Source organism: Castanea sativa, chromosome 2 (assembly GCF_040712315.1).
Source record: "Castanea sativa cultivar Marrone di Chiusa Pesio chromosome 2, ASM4071231v1".
Taxonomy (NCBI): Eukaryota; Viridiplantae; Streptophyta; class Magnoliopsida; order Fagales; family Fagaceae; genus Castanea; species Castanea sativa.
Genome location: NC_134014.1, coordinates 23,097,802 through 23,117,983, shown reverse-complemented (window position 1 = coordinate 23,117,983; position 20,182 = coordinate 23,097,802). Strand labels below are relative to the sequence as shown.

Sequence of the window (20,182 nt, the reverse complement as noted above, 5' to 3'; positions counted from 1 at the left end):
ACCAACTAAAGAGCACAATTTTGTACTCTTTAGTCAATTGAAAGGCTTGAATGGCCTTGGCAGCCACATACTTAACCTTCTAGTTCGCAGCCTGAAACTGTTAGTCTTTCTACACCATCAGTTGTTTCTTGACCCTAAGCTCGTTAGTTAAAGACTTGGCATTTTCCTTGGCTGAGTTAGCTTTATCCATGACGGTGATGAGGTCCCTCTTCAGCTTCCCAGTCTCAGCCTCCAGAGCCTCCACCTTAGACTCAACCACCATGGCCTTCTCCTCATGACTCAGGTATTCAGAAGTTATGTGAATTGTCTCTCCCACCACTTGAGAATCAAAAGAAGAGTTATAAGCATAAGGAACCATCCCAACTCATGAGTTACACAATCAAATGAAAAGAGGTCTACCTAGATGAGCTTGTGAATATGGTGGTTCATAACCTTGTGAAAAGGGACACCAAAAAGCGCCTAAAGGTCTTCGATAGTAATAGTAGAATAGGCCCTCGCCAAGGCTATTCCAGCATTGTCCCAAACACTGGACGTTTGGGAGCCCACCTTCTCCTTCCCTTTTGCTAAGGTCCTCTATCTCTTTGGATGAGGAGTGAGCTCTTCCAAGGAATTAGTGGGAGAGGCCATCTTCGTGGCCTTAGGGATGGAGGTAGTCGGGGTGATCGGGGTTCCCTTCTCGACGACCTGCACTACCTTCTTTCCTAGGCTGGAAAGAGGCTCATTCTTCTTGGCCTTCATCCTGGCGTACATCTCTTGATTAAACTTGGTCATTATCTCTGCATGACAAAAAGGAGATATAGGTATATATATATATAAGAAACGGAAAAAGACGGAGAGAACTCAAAACTAAATTTACTTTTTTCTTCAATCTTGATAGCACGCAAGACGAAGGGGGAAGGCTCTAGACCAAGGAAATGGTGAGCTAAAGTTCGGGGATCGACAAGGTCGTCAAAGTCGTCGATCATCTTTGCGTACTTAGTGGCCGCCTGGACATGCTCCTTATGTCTACTCTTGAGCCTAAGGTGCTCCTTAAATGGGAATACACAACAAGCAAAGGTCAGTGATGAATCAAATTGAAAAGGGAAAGAACTATCAAGAAATAAGCGAAGGACGACTCACCTAGCCTTGGAGACCTCTACCGATGAAGCAATCTAGGAACTTCACTCCAGAAGTTGTCAAAAAGGGTCTCCCATCCATCTTCAGACACAAAGAAGGATTTGGACTTCAAATACCGAAAAGACGAAAGAAGATCCGTGAAAATTCTTGCCTTCCTAACCTAGGGCACTGCTTGCTCACTCCCAAGTGCAGGAGATTATAGCAATATAATTTTCGGAGTACCGATGTTGAACCATAAGGAACAGGGTAAATTCAAAGACAATATAATTAAACAACAATTTGGGTGAAGAAGAAAAGTACTTTTGCTTAGTAATTGTTAATAAGAATAATAATAAAAATGCTTAGTAATTGTTAATAAGAATAATAATAAAAACTTATTTAAATTAATAATGTAAATACCAAGGCATCAGGGTGTTTTTCTATATCGATATGAAATTTTTTGTGATCTAAGAAATTATATATTTCATAATTGATTGTTCTTATATAATTAAATAATTATGATTTGGTTGAACTAAGACAATTCAAGAATGCATGATAACTTAGATTAATAATTCAGTTAAAAAGTTTGTAGAAAAACCCATTCACTTTAAAACTTGATTTCTATTTGAAACTATTAGAAATTCATCTAAAAAAAATAAGAAAAACATGATTGAAGTTATTGAAAGCACAGAATAACTAATATATCAAAAGAAATTTAATTGAACAATCAAATATGTTGTTGATAAAATCTAGAAAGAATCACATTGAATATTCATACTGTATAGAAGAAACATAACCTCTAGCCCTAGCAAAGAGTTTAGGTTGCCATTAGAAAAAGGAAAATACAAGGTTTTCTCTACAAATTCGTTCTGCATAGCCTCCCTTCAAAACCCTAACGTCCAAATGTCCGAAGAAAATAAATATTTGGTAACTGTTTTTCCCTTATTTTATGTTTTTAAAAATAATTTTCTATTTTTGAGACTAAAAAACTTGTTTGGCAACCCAAAATGGGCAAAAACAAAAACCGTTTTCAAAACTCAATTTGTGAAGGAAATTGAAAACATGCAAAATGCTGTTTTCAGTTTCTAATTTTCAAAAGTAAATGAAAACCAAGGTTTTAAAAACCAAACCGGACCGGCTGGTTCAATTGGGAACTAGACCTCAATTCAGTCCGATTATTAATTAAAACCGAAAATGAAGGAAAAACTGGACAAACAGTGCAAACTGCCAGTTCAACCGGCATAACCGAAAACCGATGCATTTAAACCAGTTTTAGCACTTCTTCATAAATACTTTTGCTGTTGTGTTTTTTAACCAAAAAAAAATTAAAAAGAGAGATTGTGTTTCAGATTTAAGAAGAGAGGTTTTGAGTTTGAAAATGCTTTCTCAAGTATGAAGTGGTGAAGCCTAAGACACCCACAGTGACCCAAAAACATTAGATTTACCAATGTTATGAAGCTAAGCCACGGTGAAGAGAAAAAAAAATAATAATAAAGAAGAAGACAAAGAAGAAGAGGAGATGACGATGAGAACAAAGATTAGAGGAGAAGAGTACTGTTTTTGCTAAAGAGGAGATTCCTTACTGGTTGTTGATGGCAACAATGCAACTGTAAAAATCGGAAAATTATGAGGTTTGAAATTTTGAACTAGCCTGACTCTAGGTGTTTCAACTTTCAAGAGAGAAATGTGAGATTTGAGAAGATTGTGATGTCTGAAACTTTGAATGATGAGAGAGGAGATAAATGTAAAACTTAATAAATGTGAGATTTGAAAGCTCATTCATGTGGGTACCTGTGAAGTGACATGTAGTTGTGAACTTTTTGGGGTTTTGTTATTTATTTCTTAATTTAATTTTCTTAAAACTTGCACACCACACAATTATTTTTATAATTATTAATTAAATTATTTATGATGTCACGGGTTCGACCATCAGTCGGACCCCGATCCAACTAGAAAACCGGTATTCAGTCCCTTTTTCGGTTCTTTCACTGTATCGGTTTTTAAAACCATGATAAAAACATGCATTTAATTTAATGAATCTGTCTCATTTAATGAGTTAACATTAAAGTTCAAATCCTAGTAAAAACATATTTTAGTATTTTCTATTTTTTTCTTTAAAAAACTATCTTTTTAATTTCAATTAACTAAACATGATTTTGATTTCAAAAATACAAGAAAATTGTTTTTTCTTTATATTCCCAAAAACAAGTTTTTGAAAATAGAAAACAAAAATTGTTACCAAATATAACCTAAATGTTTGGTAACTATTTTTTCCCCTTGTTTTTTGTTTTCAAAAACAATTTTCTATGTTTGAGACTAAAAAACTTGTTTGGTAACTCAAAATGGGCAAAAAACCAAAAACTATTTTCAAAACTCAATTTGTGAAGGAAACTGAAAATATGCAAAAAGCTGTTTTCAGTTTTTAATTTTCAAAAGTCAATGAAAACACACATTTAATTTAATGGATCTATCTCATTCAATGAGTTAACATCAAAGTTCAAATTCTAGTAACAACATATTTTAGTATTTTTTTTTTTTCCTTCAAAAAACTATTTTTTTAATTTCAACTAACCAAACATATTTTTGATTTCAAAAATACAAGATTTTTTTTTTCTTTATATTCTCCAAAACAAGTTTTTGAAAATAGAAAACAAAAACTATTACCAAACATAACCTAATACTTTTACTATTTTAATTTTTGTCCAAATTAACAGCAGTAACTTGTGAGTTAATTTCGGCCTTAAAAAATTATGAATTTTGAAAAACTCAAAACTAGGAAGTTGTAGATATTTAAGTCACAATTCCAATTCATCTTGCCTTGTGTCAATTGGATTTTTGAGGAGAGAGATACGCTCAAATGTTGATTAATGCTCAAATCTAATTTTTCCTTTTCAAATTCTACCTCTATGATTTCTTTCCTTATTTGAAGCTTCCAAACATAGTAGATGACCTAAGTACTCCAATTGCACCTCCTTAGATGTATAAGCATGGTCCTTTAGTTCCTCTTTAATTCTAGTTTGACCTCCATTCTCTCACAAACTCATGTAAACTCATCTTTTTCACTTGATTTCCTGAAAGTAGAAAATTACATGCAATGAATGATATCTTATTCAATAAAATTATGTAAAGATAAATAATAGGAACTAATGCAAATTATGACTTAACTATACAAATTAAGTATAGTAATAAGTAGATAACTTTCACATAAATATATAACAAGTACCCATACTCCTTGGACTCCTTCAAATGATATAGGTGAACGAACTCATCCAACCTGATCATGTCACCATCAGTGACAACCATCCAAATTTCCATACAGCTAATCACTATCCTTCACAAGTTTGGCATAAGTTTCCCTAGAGCGATGTTGAAGTGGTTCAAGAGTTCCATGATGAATGGATGGACAGGGAACTTAAGGCTACACTAGAATGCAACTTCATAGAAGCACACTTCCCTAGGCGAGAAAGCACAAGGTTTTTCCCCTTCTCGAGGAAGTCGAATCCTAACCTCCTCAGGGAATTGAAACCTATCTCTAAATCTAAAAGGGTATCAGCGTCTAGAGCACACTCCTCCCTAAGGGCATGGAAGGGCCCAATCTCCCTCCGTCCAGACGAAGCAGTATCTCCCTTTGGCTGGATGGGGTCATTGCTAGACAACAACCTCGTCTCAAGCTCACTGGACCTCACCTCAGACACTACTTCCCTATCACCCACCATTTCCTTAAACCAACTTAGGGACTGATGTAGCAATGGGTGCAAATCAGCCAACACTTAACCTAAACTACTACCACTAGATACGAATCCCTCAATAGGGGGGCAATGGGTCCTAAAGGAACTTAGAGATGCCCCTAAACGAGCAAAGAGGAACGAAATAGAGGGACAGAGTTGCCTAACCTTGGAGCTTTCGACAATGGAATTCAAAAGAAAAAGGTACGAATTTCTATCCTTAAATAGAAAAGGAAAGGCAGATAAATTTCGCTATAAAAGGAAAAAAGAAAAAGGAGAGAAACTGTACCTCCAAAAAACCAAGCTTAAAAAGGAAAAAGTTGTTGGAGTTCAAAAAACTCAAAGAGGAAAAACATAGAGTAACAATGGAGAGAGAGAGAGAGAAATATAAGAAGGAAAGGAAAGGCTAAGCGGTTTAAATAGCTAGATTTGGAAAACTGAAAATCAGTGGGAAACCCAAAAGGCCCTCGAACAAAATGGTGCTATCCGCCACTTAGAGTGCACCATGTGGCCATGACACATATGACGCCACCACTCCATATTAAATACAAACACAACAAAAAAACTCAAGAGTCACATTTGAGCAAATGACCTTTCATATTCTTAAGATCATCATCACATGCAATGACAATCTTAGAATAGGAGGGCAACTGATATACCAAGTAATTACCCTCGTCCAGAGGAGCCACCCTGGACAAGGATAGATCATCATAAAGACAAGTACTCAATACCCCGACGGTTGCATATTAGAGATAAGACCGTTGGAACCTCCATTAAGGCCGAATTAAGTAGGCCTGAGACGTTACCAAATAGGCTTTCAAGTCACCATTTAAGAAGGACAACAGCTAGTAAGAAGAGCCTATTTATAGGGCCTACCAAATCTTAGACAAGGTACATACACATCGACCATATTTACTCTCATTATCAAATCCTCTCTATTTCTTGAGCTCTGTTCATTGACTTTACCATCAGAGACTCTGTGGCCGACACCATATTGGTGACCACCTGAAAGGATCCTCCTTTTTCACTGACCCTTGCTTGCTCAATCCCAAGTGTAGGAGATCATAACAATATAATTCTCAGAGTACTGAGGTCAAACTACAAGGAGCAGGGTAAATTCAAAGACAATATAATTAAACAACAATTTGGGTGAAGAAGAAAAGTACTTTTGCTTGGTGATTGTTAACAAGAATAATAATAAAAATTGATTTAAATCAATAATGTAAATACCAGGGCATCAGGGTCTTTCTCTATATCGATATGAGATTCTTTGTGATCTAAGAAAATATATATTTCATAATTGATTGTTCTTATATAATTAAAAACTTATTATTCGGTTGAACTGAGACAATTCAAGAACGCATGATAATCTCGATTAATGATGCGGTTAGAAAAGTTTTTAGAAAAATCCATTCACTTTAAAACCTAATTTCTATTTGAAACTATTAGAATTTCATCTAAACAATAAGAAAAACATGATTGAAATTATTGAAAGCATGGAAGAACTAATACATCAAAAGAAATAATTGAACAATCAAATATGTCATTGATAAAATCCTAGAAAGAATCACATTGAATATTCATACTGTATAGAATAAACATAACCCCTAGCCCTAGCAAAAAGTTTAGGTTGCCATTAGAGAAAGGAAAATACAAGGTTTTCTCTGCCCAAAATTCGTTCTTACAGCCTCCCTTCAAAACCTTAATGTAAAATTGTCCAAAGAAAATAAAACTTGTGCTATTTTTAATTTCAGTCCAAGTTTACAACAGGAACTTGTGAGTTAATTTTGGCCTTTAAAAATTGAGAATTTCAAAACACTCAAAACTGGAAAGTTGTAGATATTTAAGTCATGGCTCCAACCCATCTAGCCTTGTGTCAATTGGACTTTTGATGAGAAAGATACACCTAAAATACTGATCAGTACTCAAATCAGATTTTTCCTTTTTCAGATTCTGCCTCTTTGATTTCTTTCCTTATCTAAAGCTTCCAATCATGGTAGACGATCCAAGCACTCCAGCTACACCTCCTTAGACATTTAAGCATGGTCCTTTAGCTCCACTTTAATTCCAGTTTAGCCTCCATTCTCTCACAAATTCCTGTAAACTCATCTTTCTCACATGATTTCTTTAAAGTAGAAAATTACACACAATGAATGACATCTTATTCAAGAAATTATGTAAAGATAAATAATAGAGACTAATGCAAATCATGACTTGATTATACAAATTAAGCATAGTAATAAGGAGATAATGCCTACATAAATATGTAACAAATATACATTTTAAGGCGTTATCAACCTTGCGAGAACTTAGACGAGCTCGTATTGGAAACCCTCTAGACGAATTTAACTATTGACGATCTCAGCATCATCAGCTTTGACCCTTCTTGTTTAATATAAAGGGAATGTGAATTCCACTTGTCGTCCTTAATGCCGTTATAGGAAGTCTACCTCAACAGTTACATTGTCTTAGTCTAAAGTGGTGTTGGTTCAAAATGCTTCTAAGACTCGAGTGTCTCTTCCTTCGTTCTTGTGCTAATTCTTCCTATTTTGTGTCGGATCGTGTTGCTTTTTGTCCCGTTGTGTTTCCTGTGCATGATCACGTTGTTAGGATTCAAAAACATTCCATCTTGTTTGCATTTTAGGAAACCTTTAAAAGGTCTATTTTTATTTATTTATTTATTTAAATTTGGTAAACTATGTATTTGGTCTATATCATTTATACCATATTTCAATTTGACCTCTAACCTTTCTATTGTGTCAATTTAATCCCTAATTTTTTAGCGTCATATCAATTTAGTCTCTGTCATTATCTCTTGGAAGGAAATTGCTAACATGACTAATGGCAAAAATAAAAAATTATTTTATTGACACATCAATGTAAACTAATTTTTTATTTTTGCCAGTATTCATGTCAACAATTTTCATCCAAGAAATTAAGGGAGGGACTAAATTGACATGACACTAATACATCAGAGACTAAATTGACACAATTAAAAAGTTAGTAATCAAATTAACACAATTGAAGGTTATAGACCAAATTAAAATATGGTGTAAAAGATAAAGATCAAATACGTAGTTTACCATTTTAGTTTTTATTTATTTGGAAAAAAAGGACTCACAAAAATTTTTTAAAAAAAACCATCCTAGTGTGTGTTGGTTGGCCAGTGAACACCATGTTCATGTTGAGGGGTGCACAAGCTTCGGTTCGGTTGGTTTTGGAGAAATTTTTTGCACCACACCTATAGGGTGCGGTTTCACCCTATGCTTGACTGCACCTCACTTTTGGAAGGGAAAAATTGGTCTAAACAAGGTGCGGTTAATTTTAGTGACTCGGTGCAGTTCGTTTGATTATATGGGCCAGAATTTTAAAAATTACTATTCTAATATTTGGGCTTTTAGGCTTTTAAAAAATAGCATTTTGAGCCCAACACAACATGAAAGTTCAACACAACATGATGAACTGAAAACAAAATAAAAAAATAACCCTTAAAACAAAATCAAACAGAATAGAAAAAAAAATAAAAAATAGTGAACTCAGAACAAATATAAATAGTATGAGAAAATATCTGGGAACTATTTAAGCCTTTGAGATTTATTCCTTTACTAGGCTGAAGCTAAATCTCTTAAATTACCCCTAAAATTACAAGAAAATAACCACAAAAAAAAAAAAAAGAATCAACAAGAAACATTTAGTGACCATAAAATAAAACCAAAACAAAGTAGGAGTTAGGGTTACCAAAGACAGAACTACATAGTGGCAGAGCCACGGTGGAGAACAGAGATGAGAAGGAGACTGACTGACTTAGGTATTAGGAATTTTGTGAGACATTGAGAGGAAAGTTTTTCTTTGTGAGAGAGTGAGATTGAGAATCAGAGATGAGTCTTGAGAGTGAGACTAAGATCTTATGTTCTTAAATAGTGGAAGGTTAGGTGGGAGCCTAAGATTTAGAATTTGAGAGGGAAAAAGTACTATTTGTTCGGTAGGATTAGGGTATGGAAAAAAAATTATGTGGCTGAGTGCAAAAGAGAAGAGAAAAATGGTTGGTGGGAGCCTGAAAATCTGAGATTGAGAGGGAAATACTACTAATTGTTTGGCGGGATTAGGGTTTGGAAGAAACATTATGTGGTTGAGAGCAAAAAAGAATAGAAAAATGGTTAGGTGAGAGCATGAGATTCTGAGATTGAGCGGGAAGAAAAATGAAGGTGGCCGACAACTGATGAGTGACTGGGTTTTGAGTTTAAGAGGTGAAACTGTGAGAGGAGCAATCTAAAGACTAAATATGAGCAATGAAATTATGAAAGTAGCTGAGTCTGAGTAGGAGGCAACTCAAGAGAAAAGACATGTGTGGCTGAGATCAAAAGAGAGAAAAATATATCTTGCACAGTGAATGACTCCATCACCATCAGTGACTCAAAGTCTCAAACAGTGACAATATGACATCGTTTTCTATTTTCTATTTTTATTTATTTATTTTCAAAAAACGCAAGTGGCAAGACGTTAACCATAGGGCCATACGGCATTTTTTAAATATTTTTTTTCAAAAAATGTAGGTGGGAAGAGTAACTAGACAAGACCACTCACACTCATTGATGAGACTATTCGGCTATTCCTCTTGACACACATTTTTTGACTGAGAAAGGTAGCCTCACTCACACACGTTAACTTGTTTTTTAATTCAAATTTTTTTTTTTGGATAAGAACATTAGGCCTGTTCATGGTCATGGATAAGAATTCAATTTTTTTTTTGACTTGTTCATGGATGACTGGATGAAAACGTTAGGCTCTTCTCTTCATTCTTAAGCTCTTCTTAGAATGGTATTATGGTATGATATATATATATATATAACATGCTTGGGTCGGTTTGGTCTTCGTTGGTGTGCACATCTCGACACCGATGGCCGCATCGTTCTGACGTTGGTATTGAAGATCTACTGCCAACCATTGTGTCAGAAACCTTCGGCAGAGCCTTGAAACGGGGCGGGGCGGTGCAGTCAGACTTGTTCTATCGGTGCCGGTATATCCATGAACAAGCCTATTCATGTCCATGCATCACTTAATAACTTTTGACTGAATTAAAATATTAATTTAATAAGAAATTATTAGGTGATATAATTTGTTTTTTTGGGAGAATTGTGGTATAACATTACTTTGAACCAACTTAACATTACTGTGGTGTGGGTTTATGACATTCTTCTTCTTTAATTTTAATTTTTATAAAAAAACTATGACTTGAATTATTGACAACCAGCCAAAGCTCACATTTGACAGTTTGGAATCAAATACAAATTGAAGATGTTAAATCTTAGAGAAAATACACACTATTGCTTATACTTTGTATACACTCACTTAAAATATTTTGGTTAGGGAAAGTTATATTTTATACTCTAAACTATACATTTTTTTACACTTAACTCTTAAACTATAAAATACACAATCAACCCCCTAAATTAATACTCGTGTAACACTTTGAGTTGCACATGACTTCTTCTTCCTTCAAACTTATAAGTGCCAAATAGATGGTATGGTGCAAATTTTTACACAAGCATTAGTTTAGGGGGGCAATAATGCATTGTTGTAGTTTAGAGGGTAAGTGTAAATGAGGTATAGTTTAAGGGGTAAACTATAATTTACCCTTTTTGTTAAAAGCTTAAAATTGCAAAATCATGTTTTGAAAACACAATTTCACAATTTCAGAGTGTATATGGAGTGTGCAACATTGAGTGCATGATAATCATTAATAAATGATACACATACACACACACACATGCATACACACTGTTGTTACACACATTTTGTATGAATTTGTCATTTATCTAATATTTAGTGTGCAAGAGTTGGGTTTGGTCGGGTTTAGAGGTCTTTTTTAATCCAACCCATCATGGTTGAATTGAAAAAACCCAAACCCAACCCGTGTGGATTGGGTTGGACAATTTTTTAATTCTTAAAAAATTGAACTTTAATAAGATTATCAACACAAATAAAGATAATAGCATATTTATGATTTTTTTTTTATGGAAAAACATATTTATAATCTCTTAAATATCACCAAATCAATATAAACAATAGCAAATTTATAACCTTACAAACTTGAGCATAGCACCAAGCCAATACAAATTATTTGATTAGTGCATCAAACTAATACAGATAATTTGAAATTGAAATGAAATGAGAAAAGAGGTTAAATATTTATTTTTTTTATTCACAGAGGGTCAAAAGAGTAAGCAGCAAAACTATATAATATATGTATATTTTTTGATAAAATATAATATATATTTTAGATATATATAGGTCTGTCGAGTTGGACAAAACCATATATTTTAAATATAGGTAGGGTTGCGAATATGCTGACTCCTACCCAACCCAACCCACTAAAAAAGAAAATTGGCAACCCAATCCTCCATCTCCTAAAAACTGACCCATCCCATCATATTGGGTTGGATTGAATTGGCGGATTGGTGCCCTACTTATATTATTGTCTTGTGGTGAGGCAAGTTCTTCCTCACCTGTGCGTGCGAGTTTGAGCCGTGTAGGAGAAAACCACGTAAATTTTTTAGAGTTCTAGAGTGTAATTTGCATTTTGCAGTACTTAGAAGTTTGAAAATCCTCCGGTTGCTTGGGTTTTATAAAAAAAAATAGTTGAAGAAGGATGGGAGAGAGGAAGGTGCTAACAAATACTTCCCACCGGACTCCCATCAACCCAAAGGAGCTTCGCAGATGCAAGGTCCGCATGATGCTCAATTCCCGCAAAGAGAACGTTCTTGGCCAGGTGAATTTGTATTGTCCCTCCCTCTGTGTTTTCATGTTTCAAGTGATGATATTGGTTGTTTAAAGCACAAAAGGTGACATAAATGCATGACTGTCGGTCTTACTTTGTTAGAAAATAATTTCGTTCCATGCTTTGTATGTTTCTTTTCTCATTCCTTTATGTACTCCCAAACAAAGTGTTTGGAATTCTCTTGTAAACTTGAGTTTCTTCCTATAAGAAAAAAATAAATTTATTGTTGCTTCTTTGTTTTCTGATGCAGTTCTGAATTCCTTAGGTTTCACTACGTAAGCAATCGAAAGAAAAGTTGATCCTAGAGCAGCCTGAAAGCCTTTAGGGTTGCTTGGAATCACCCCAAGCAGAGAAAACAATTTCTCACGAAGAAAATTTTATTTAATAGTAGTCTCATTAAAATAAAATAAAAAAATAACTTTTTTTTTTTTTTAATTTTTAATTTTTATGGAGTTTCCAGGAATTAAAGATTATGTCCCAGGAAACTCTCAAACAAAAATAATAACTGAACCTATCTAAAAAGATAATCCCAGCCTGAACTCAAAATAAAAAATGAAAGTTTAAAATAATCCAATCACATAATATAAAGAATATGCCATAATAAATTCCAAAATAATTTTGGTTGTACTCTCTGCATCAGTTTCTCAATTGATTTTTTATTGCACTTGTTCTGCTGTTTTCTCCCTGCTATTATATGAGTCATGAGAATATGCCACTAAACAATGGGATTGTGATAGAAACTGAAATATGGAGTTAGATTTACTGTGCAGTCTTATTATGTGTCCTTAAAAAGGACATAATATGATGAAGTTTCCCTAGAAGCGTCTGGAAGAATAAAACTCCGAGAAAAGTTTCTTTCCTTGTTTGGACTAGAAAGGTTGCTTTCTTTGTTTGGAAAGCAGCTTTGTGGAAAATCTTAAACTTGGATAACTTGATTAAAAGGAATATCATTATGGTATATTAGGGCCCTGGGAAGGGAAGGGAATGGGAGTAAAGTAGAAGTTGGTTGAAAATAGGCTAATTTTGAGCCAGTTCTACTTTACTATACTCTACTTTACTCTCCCTCCCTCCCTCCCTCCCTCCCTCTCAATCCAAACGGAGTTAGTGTTATATGTGTAAGAGAAGTGGAGAGACGGTGGATCATTTTGTTGCTTCATTGTCCATTTGATGGTGAGTTATGTTTTTTGGTTTTTGTGAATTATGATGTTTGGGGTAAGAAAGAGTGGAAAGGCCATTTTGGTAGGCTATAGAGTGTTGATGTTAGGGGAGTGGCCTCTGTATACCTTATGTGGACTGTATTGAAAGTGAGGAATTATCCCATACTCAACAGTGTGGATTCCGCTATTGAGTTGAAGTCTGTTTTCTTGAGAACATTGCATTAGTAGGCCACTGGTTATGCCCTCTGAAAACCACTTACATTTTTTATTTTGTTGTTTATTTATCATTTAACTTGTAATTCCTTTTGAGTGGTATACATATTGTTCGAATGTATTCTTTTCCTCTTTATCTAATGAAGTGTTATTTACCTGTCCAACAAAAATATAAGAGTATGTGATGTCTAGTGAAGTAAATTATCCATGTTTGATCATTTGCAGACATATTTTGGGAATTAAAATGTTCCAGTTCTACTTCAAATGTATGAGGTTCTCCGCTGAGCCTACAAGAAATTTTGAACCTTGGTGTGAAGAGGATGAGGTAAAAGTTTAGCCTTCTATACGTGACTATTTATCATGTGCTCAGATTCCTCAATATTGATATCAACATTGTTTGTAACTAAATAATTTATTTCTTCTATCAGGCAGCAGAGAAGAATGAACAGAAAAGGGAAGCTGAAGAGATGGGAGATGCAATGAAATCTTTAGAGAACAGAACCTTGGATTCAAAAAGATAGATGGGCATCATTGCTGCGCTGGATGAGATGAAACCTATGAAGGTATTTGCTTTAGAAATTGTACGTGTTTATGTATTAGGGTATCATTGGACAGTGGCGCAAACGAATCTTTGAAGCTCAAATAGCCTCTATAATTTACTAATTTGTCTTGTGTGAGATAATCATCACAGTGCATGACATTATTGCTTCTATTTAGTAACACTTTGAATTGAATCCAAAGTCAGTATGTTCTGTTACTAATACACTTCTTCCCCCCTTGTTTGCAGTTCAGACATGCAACTGTGAGTGTAGATGCCATGCTTGAGCCTTGAGGCCTTGTAGCGCACAGTTGTAGAAAGGTATGATTGATCTGCTCTGTGTATGTAGATTGGTTTTGTTTCTTAAGTGCAACAGGCTGTGTAGTCACATTTCTGTTGGATTTGTTGACCTCTTTTTATATTGTGAAAGCATGTATGTTCCAACACTTTTGTCATGTGTGTTACTGTTTGGCCAATTGGAACATAAGCTTCTCAAGCTCAAGCATTTACTTTTCTAGTTAGAGACCAATGTCTTGGGGCTAACATGGGATCTGCTCAAGGACCTATCAGTTTAGGTAAATAAGAGTATTTATCCCTTGCAATAAACCAGCCATGGGATCTAATTTTCACTATGTTTCTTCAATTGAGGCTATTTGGTCCTTAGATGCCTAGACTGAGTCAGTGTTCCAGTCTATGAGAAGTGAGAACTACTTCAGTGAACCAAGAAAGTCTTTTTTCTTAATAAATTTTTGAAGTTTTAGCCCCAAGGGGAGGGGCAGGGTATGGTGATTCTGTTTATTTTTTGAACTTCTTTCAACTTTTCTTTTTGGAGCAATTTATTGATGTCCATTCCGTATCAATTCTCTCAAATCGTTACATCCATTATGAAAGATATAATTTTCCACGGTTTTAATGTTTTTGCACTCGCACAAATATGTTATCAAATCCACTTGTGGAATCAGTATTTGAGACTATTTTGCTATTGGAAACTATTGAAATGCCTAACAAGATTCTTCTCAAATGATTCTACAGCTGGTCCTTTTCTAGAAGTGAAACCGTTGGCCTTTATGCATAAATCTTTAGCCATATGGTATTTGAAGACAGTTGTAAAGTTACTATGCTTTTCTCTCTCTCTCTCTCTCTCTCTCTCTCTCACAAACACACATCTTTGTACCAAAATATTTTTTTTTATATCGTTCTCACTCTATTAATTGTTCTGTATGCTGACAGGAGAATAGGTTGGAAGAAGAGGATGAAGTACTTATAAATCAATATTTCATGTTAGTGCAGGCATTTTACTTTTACTAGTTTTCTTAAAATGTCTTGCTTCCCCTTTGCCCCCCCTTCCCCTTTTCTTTTCCTTTTTGGGTCATGGTTGTATCTAATATAATTTACATTGTTAATCTTATGAAAAAAATAACAATGCATTTTGTTAAAAATCTCTTTTGCAGACTTCAAGGCAAGTTTATGTTTAACGGATTCGTGATGAAGATCTTGATGATGATGGGGATAGGATCCAGATTTCAATTGCAGTGGTGAAACATCTGGTCTTAATTTGAAGGTATTTTGATCCTATAAAGATAGTTTTTGTATTTTGAGATTGTTTTATAGATTCAGATAAGTCAAGAATTTGTTGAATCATTTATTTTAGTCTGAAATTAAGTATACTCTTCTGTACTTCTTCAATGCTTCTGGTCATAACGGAGTTCTATTTCTTTTGGATGGTATTTCCAAATAGGGGTTATTTGATCTTGGGCAGTTTTGAAATCTGTCTAAATTGATTATCTAAATGGAGTGATAAGCGTGGTTTTAGGTTCTTTGATGGTGGAGAAAGAGTATAAGGTTTCATATATATATATATATATATAAGGTTGCCAAACTGATATCTTTTGAAAATGCTCAGATTTGGAAGCTTTAATATCGGTACATGTTATTGTAACTGGTCTGTGCTATTTCAACACCCTACCTGTGACCAACAAATCTTATTTAATAGAGTTGATATTAGCTTGCTAGAAAGCATAGTATAGGATACTTTGTTGGTTTAGAATGATGGACTGCTCCCTATGTTATCAAAAAAAAGAAAGAAGAAGAAGGAGATGATCTACTGCTAACTTCAATGTTTGATTCAAATTTCCTTCATATTAGTGGAACTAAATTTAGATGATTTCAGCAATAGAACTTCAATTTTCAAAATGTAAGGATGGTTTTGTATATCATGGGTTTTTTTTTATAAAATTTAAATTAGCTGATTAATTATTTGGAATTTCGAGCTCCCTATTAAATTTGAGAGTTATGGCTGCTTAAAGTCATGTGAATGAAAATAAAAAAGGTGGGTGAGAAGCTAAAATTATTATTATTAGGAGGTTCTAGAAAAAAAATTATATTCACTCTTCTTTGAATGAAAAGGAAACAAAAAAAAAGGTGGGTGGAAGCTAACATTAGTAATTGGAAGTTTTAGAAAGTAAATTTATAGCCACTCTTCTTTGTTTCTAAGTTAAAGAAAAAGCCCCTCTTTTCCCCTTTTGCATTTTAGGGACCATCTGTAAGCTTTAAACATTCTTTTCAAATGCACCCTAATTTCAACGATGATTATAACTTAAGACCTTCAAATACCTTGTGATGCAGGAGATGCAAGAAAATTATTATTTAATATTATTTATGTTTGCAAGTCATTTGTATTTTTATGTTTTAGGTTCTATTAGTTTATTGGGCTATTAGTATTTTAATTTGGAAGCAGGGTTATTTCTGTAATAAGGCAATTAGGGTTTCCTAACCAATTAGAACTAGGGTTTAGCAATCCTTTATAAGCAACTTATTGTACTCCTTGAGGAGCTAGTTGATATTTTGATAAATAAAAACAATGGCCGTTTGGTCTTTCTTTGATCCGTGCCGACTCCGGTGTCTACCCTAGGTGCTGACTCCTAGTGGTTTTCATGTTTGGTGCCGACTCCAAGCAAGGCCTAAGTGCCGACTCTTAGGTCATATCTATTTATTTTTTGTTGTTTCAATTTTTGTTCTCGTTGTCCTCGCGTCAATTTTGGTATCGAGCAAACTTCGATCTCGTTGAAGCATCACCGTAGGAAAGAACCAGAAAATATCACCCAAAAAAAAAAAAATTTTGCCGTGTTTCTCATCCCATCAAACCACAAGAACTCCACACACCATAAGCAACCACCGCAAGTGACAGCTCTTACCACCACTCGAAATCCAGCCACCACACTACCTTCAAAATCCCTTCACGACATCTCTAACAAACCAACATCAAAAAACCATATCTCAATACCCATCAAGCCACCGAAGGTTACCCATCGGCAACCTCAACCCGCCGCCGCCGAGATTGTCTAGCCACCACGAAAAGAAAAGAAAAAGAAAAAGAAGAGGAGACCCACGCAAGACCCATCACTCACCAAACCCGCCAAAAGCCATAAAATCAACACCCACCGCCGTGGAACCCAACAACCACTAGCCACCAGCCGCCGCAAAGCCCAACACCGCACCTCACTCACTCGCCCTCCATCACCAGCGCGTCCCCATCACACCGCGACTTCCACTTTCGTTATCCAGCCGCCACCGCGACGACGATCCAAACCTTCGACCGTCATCTACTCACTCGCTCCAATCGACGCCAAACCATCTCCATCGATCCGCAAGCCCAACTCGATCCTTGTCGCTGATGCACCGCCGAGGCCCTACATCTCATGCGCCACCGGCCGACCACACTTCGATGCGTATCCGACCAAAGCTCTCATCGTTCTCGAACAAGCCTCACCTCGAGTTCACTTACAAAGCGTACACGTGAGTTCACTTACAAAGCCAAGTTTTGCTGTTTGTGTTTATTAGTCACCTCAGACAAGGCAAACACGTGAGTTCACTTACAAAACCAGCCCATCAGCCTTAAGTGGGCCACGTCACTTTGGGTTTGAAATTTCTTTATTTTGGTATAATTTGCTAGTTTAAAATACTATCAATATATTCTTTACGTGTATACAAAAAAAAAGAAAAAAAAAAGAAAGAAAGTCCAACAGTGTATTTTATTATTATAAAAAAAAAAAATGGAAAAGAAGAAAGACCCAGCCCACAAAATCCAAACCTGTCAACCAAACTTAGTCCAAAGAACTATTCGAGAGTATAGTCTTCGAGCCTATTCCAAAGATCCGTCCGCAGAACATCACAAAGAATCCGTGTTCTTGTTCCAACTTCCAACTATTTGTTGAAACACTATTTTAGAGAATTATGATAATATCAGAAGCACCTTATTTTGATGGTTATGAAACTTATCCACGAGATTTTGTCAACTGGATGAATGGGATGGAGCAATTCTTTGAGCAAGCAAATTTTGCAAATAATAAAAAGGTTAGGTATGCCAAGTTGAAGTTACGAGGTAAAGCACAAAAGTTTTGGGAAAAGCTTGAATATTTCCGCTATCTAAACAATGAAGCTGCCATTAGTATGTGGGAAGATATGAAGGAAAAGCTTTGTGATGAGTATTTGTCACCATACTATCGAGCTAAGTATCTACCCCAATCTCAATGTGGTACTTTTCAAGTTGAAGTAAATACGATGAATTTTCATTCTATTTCATGTCCTCAATGCACTTTTGAACAATCTACTAAGGAATTAAAGGAGTTATCTGAAAAGATCAAGAAAAATGTTCAAGACATGATTGCTCAAATGAAGCAAATGAAGACTCAAACCAATTCATTTGGGAAACCAATGATAATTGATCATAATGAACTTATTGCTGCCCCCATAGAAGACAACATTGATGATGATATCTTGGTTGTGGAGAATCCTCAAGCAACACCAAAGCCTAATGTTGACACAGACATTCATGCCTCGACAAGTATTGCCCTCCCATGCGTGCAAGGATATGAATCTATTGAAGAGTAGCAAGGTGAAAAGATGGTTTCTAAAGAGAGTATTATGTTAGAGGGTGCCCATGATGTGATATTGGAAGCTAATGAATCTGCTTTTGATCAGCCTTCCATGGTGCATGAAGAAAAACAGTTTGCCAAAAGTGGAGACAAGGATAACATAGTGCTTCCACTATGTTCAAGATAAGATTATGTTGATTCCACACATTGATTTTGTTATTCCAAGAGTTTGACATGGTGGAATTCAAGGTTTTTCTTTTCTCTATGCTACCTAAAGTGATTCCAGACTGGAAGCAAGTGTTACTTGTCAGCATCCTAATCCTTCAATGCTTTAGAACTCGAGGTCGAGTTTTCTCCAACCAGAGGAGAATGATGCAGAGATGCAAGAAAATTATTATTTAATATTATTTATGTTTGCAAGTCATTTGTATTTTTATGTTTTAGGTTCTATTAGTTTATTGGGCTATTAGTATTTTAATTTGGAAGCAGGGTTATTTCTGTAATAAGGCAATTAGGGTTTCCTAACCAATTAGAACTAGGGTTTAGCAATCCTTTATAAGCAACTTATTGTACTCCTTGAGGAGCTAGTTGATATTTTGATAAATAAAAACAATGGCCGTTTGGTCTTTCTTTGATCTGGTGCTGACTCCAGGTCTACCCTAGGTGCTGACTCCTAGTGGTTTTCATGTTTGGTGCTGACTCCAAGCAAGGCCTAAGTGCTGACTCTTAGGTCATATCTATTTATTTTTTGTTGTTTCAATTTTTGTTCTGGTTGTCCTGCGTCACCTTGCTTAGTGCATCTACATTGGTGGAGCCATAAATTTAGCAATTTAGTTCTACAAAAAACTATTTTATCTATTTTACCACCTTACTTTACAAAACACCTAACATCAGCGGTTTAATTTTAGCTTTCCCCCCCATGAATCAGAACTTTTGTTGATATGCATGATGTCTTGGTCAAAAGGATGTTATAAGTTTTAGTCTTTCTTAACTTCTTCTATTATATGCTCTCTCTATATTATTTTATTTTTCCTTTATGTAGTTCCAACACTTTAAGAGTGTTCATTGCTTCTAAAATGTTGTACTCAATGCACAAAGCTCTTACTTTTGTGAGATCTAGGGGAGGTCGTTGGGAGAGGACATCATTTACCACTTTTACATGGCAATAAAGATTATTACTCTCCAAAACTACCTCTCCTTTTTTGGTGCTCTATTTTTTGTGCTTTTCTTTTATGTTGGATGAAGATGAATAAATTGGATAGAGGGGTATATAATTTTTATATTTATTGTAAGAAATGAGGATTGCAGTATCTTTGTTATTTTAGAGGAAATATATGAGCTCGTGAACTTATGTTTGAACATATTTGAATGTAGAGGAGAAACATTTCCAAAGACCTTCCTTTGGCGACCCGGCCAATAAATTCTTTGACAAAAGCCACTTTTGTTGATGGCTCCACCTTGAAAGGTATGCCGCGTATATTCAAATTTCTCCCCTTCTTAGCATAAAAGTTGGAGTCATCACCATTATTTTTTAATGTCTTAAAAGAAGTGTTGTAACCAACAATTCTTAAGCAATAAATCTTAAAAGGGCAATGCAAGTTCAGACTTTTTTCTTTCCACCTTTCAATTATAATTATTGGGTCGAGGTTTGTTACTAATTTATACCTTTGGTTCGCGTTTCATTTCTGTCAAAAATATGAATTTTAGCTTTCTTGGGAAAGTATTCCAATATTGTTTGTTGGGTCTCAAAGCGTGTTGATTGAGGTTCGCATCACTTGGTATCAGAGCCTAGTTTTAAAATC

General features: G+C 35.0%; 1 long non-coding RNA gene across 1 annotated transcript; it reads left to right on the top strand.

The window, feature by feature from the left end:
- The first annotated feature begins 11,345 nt into the window (after positions 1 to 11,345).
- LOC142626514 (uncharacterized) lies at positions 11,346 to 19,920 on the top strand. Its single transcript, XR_012842515.1, has 8 exons — positions 11,346 to 11,589; positions 13,194 to 13,293; positions 13,397 to 13,531; positions 13,756 to 13,827; positions 14,539 to 14,596; positions 14,737 to 14,786; positions 14,958 to 15,067; positions 19,755 to 19,920. It is a non-coding gene; the product is annotated as an uncharacterized LOC142626514 (long non-coding RNA).
- The last annotated feature ends 262 nt before the right edge of the window (positions 19,921 to 20,182 follow it).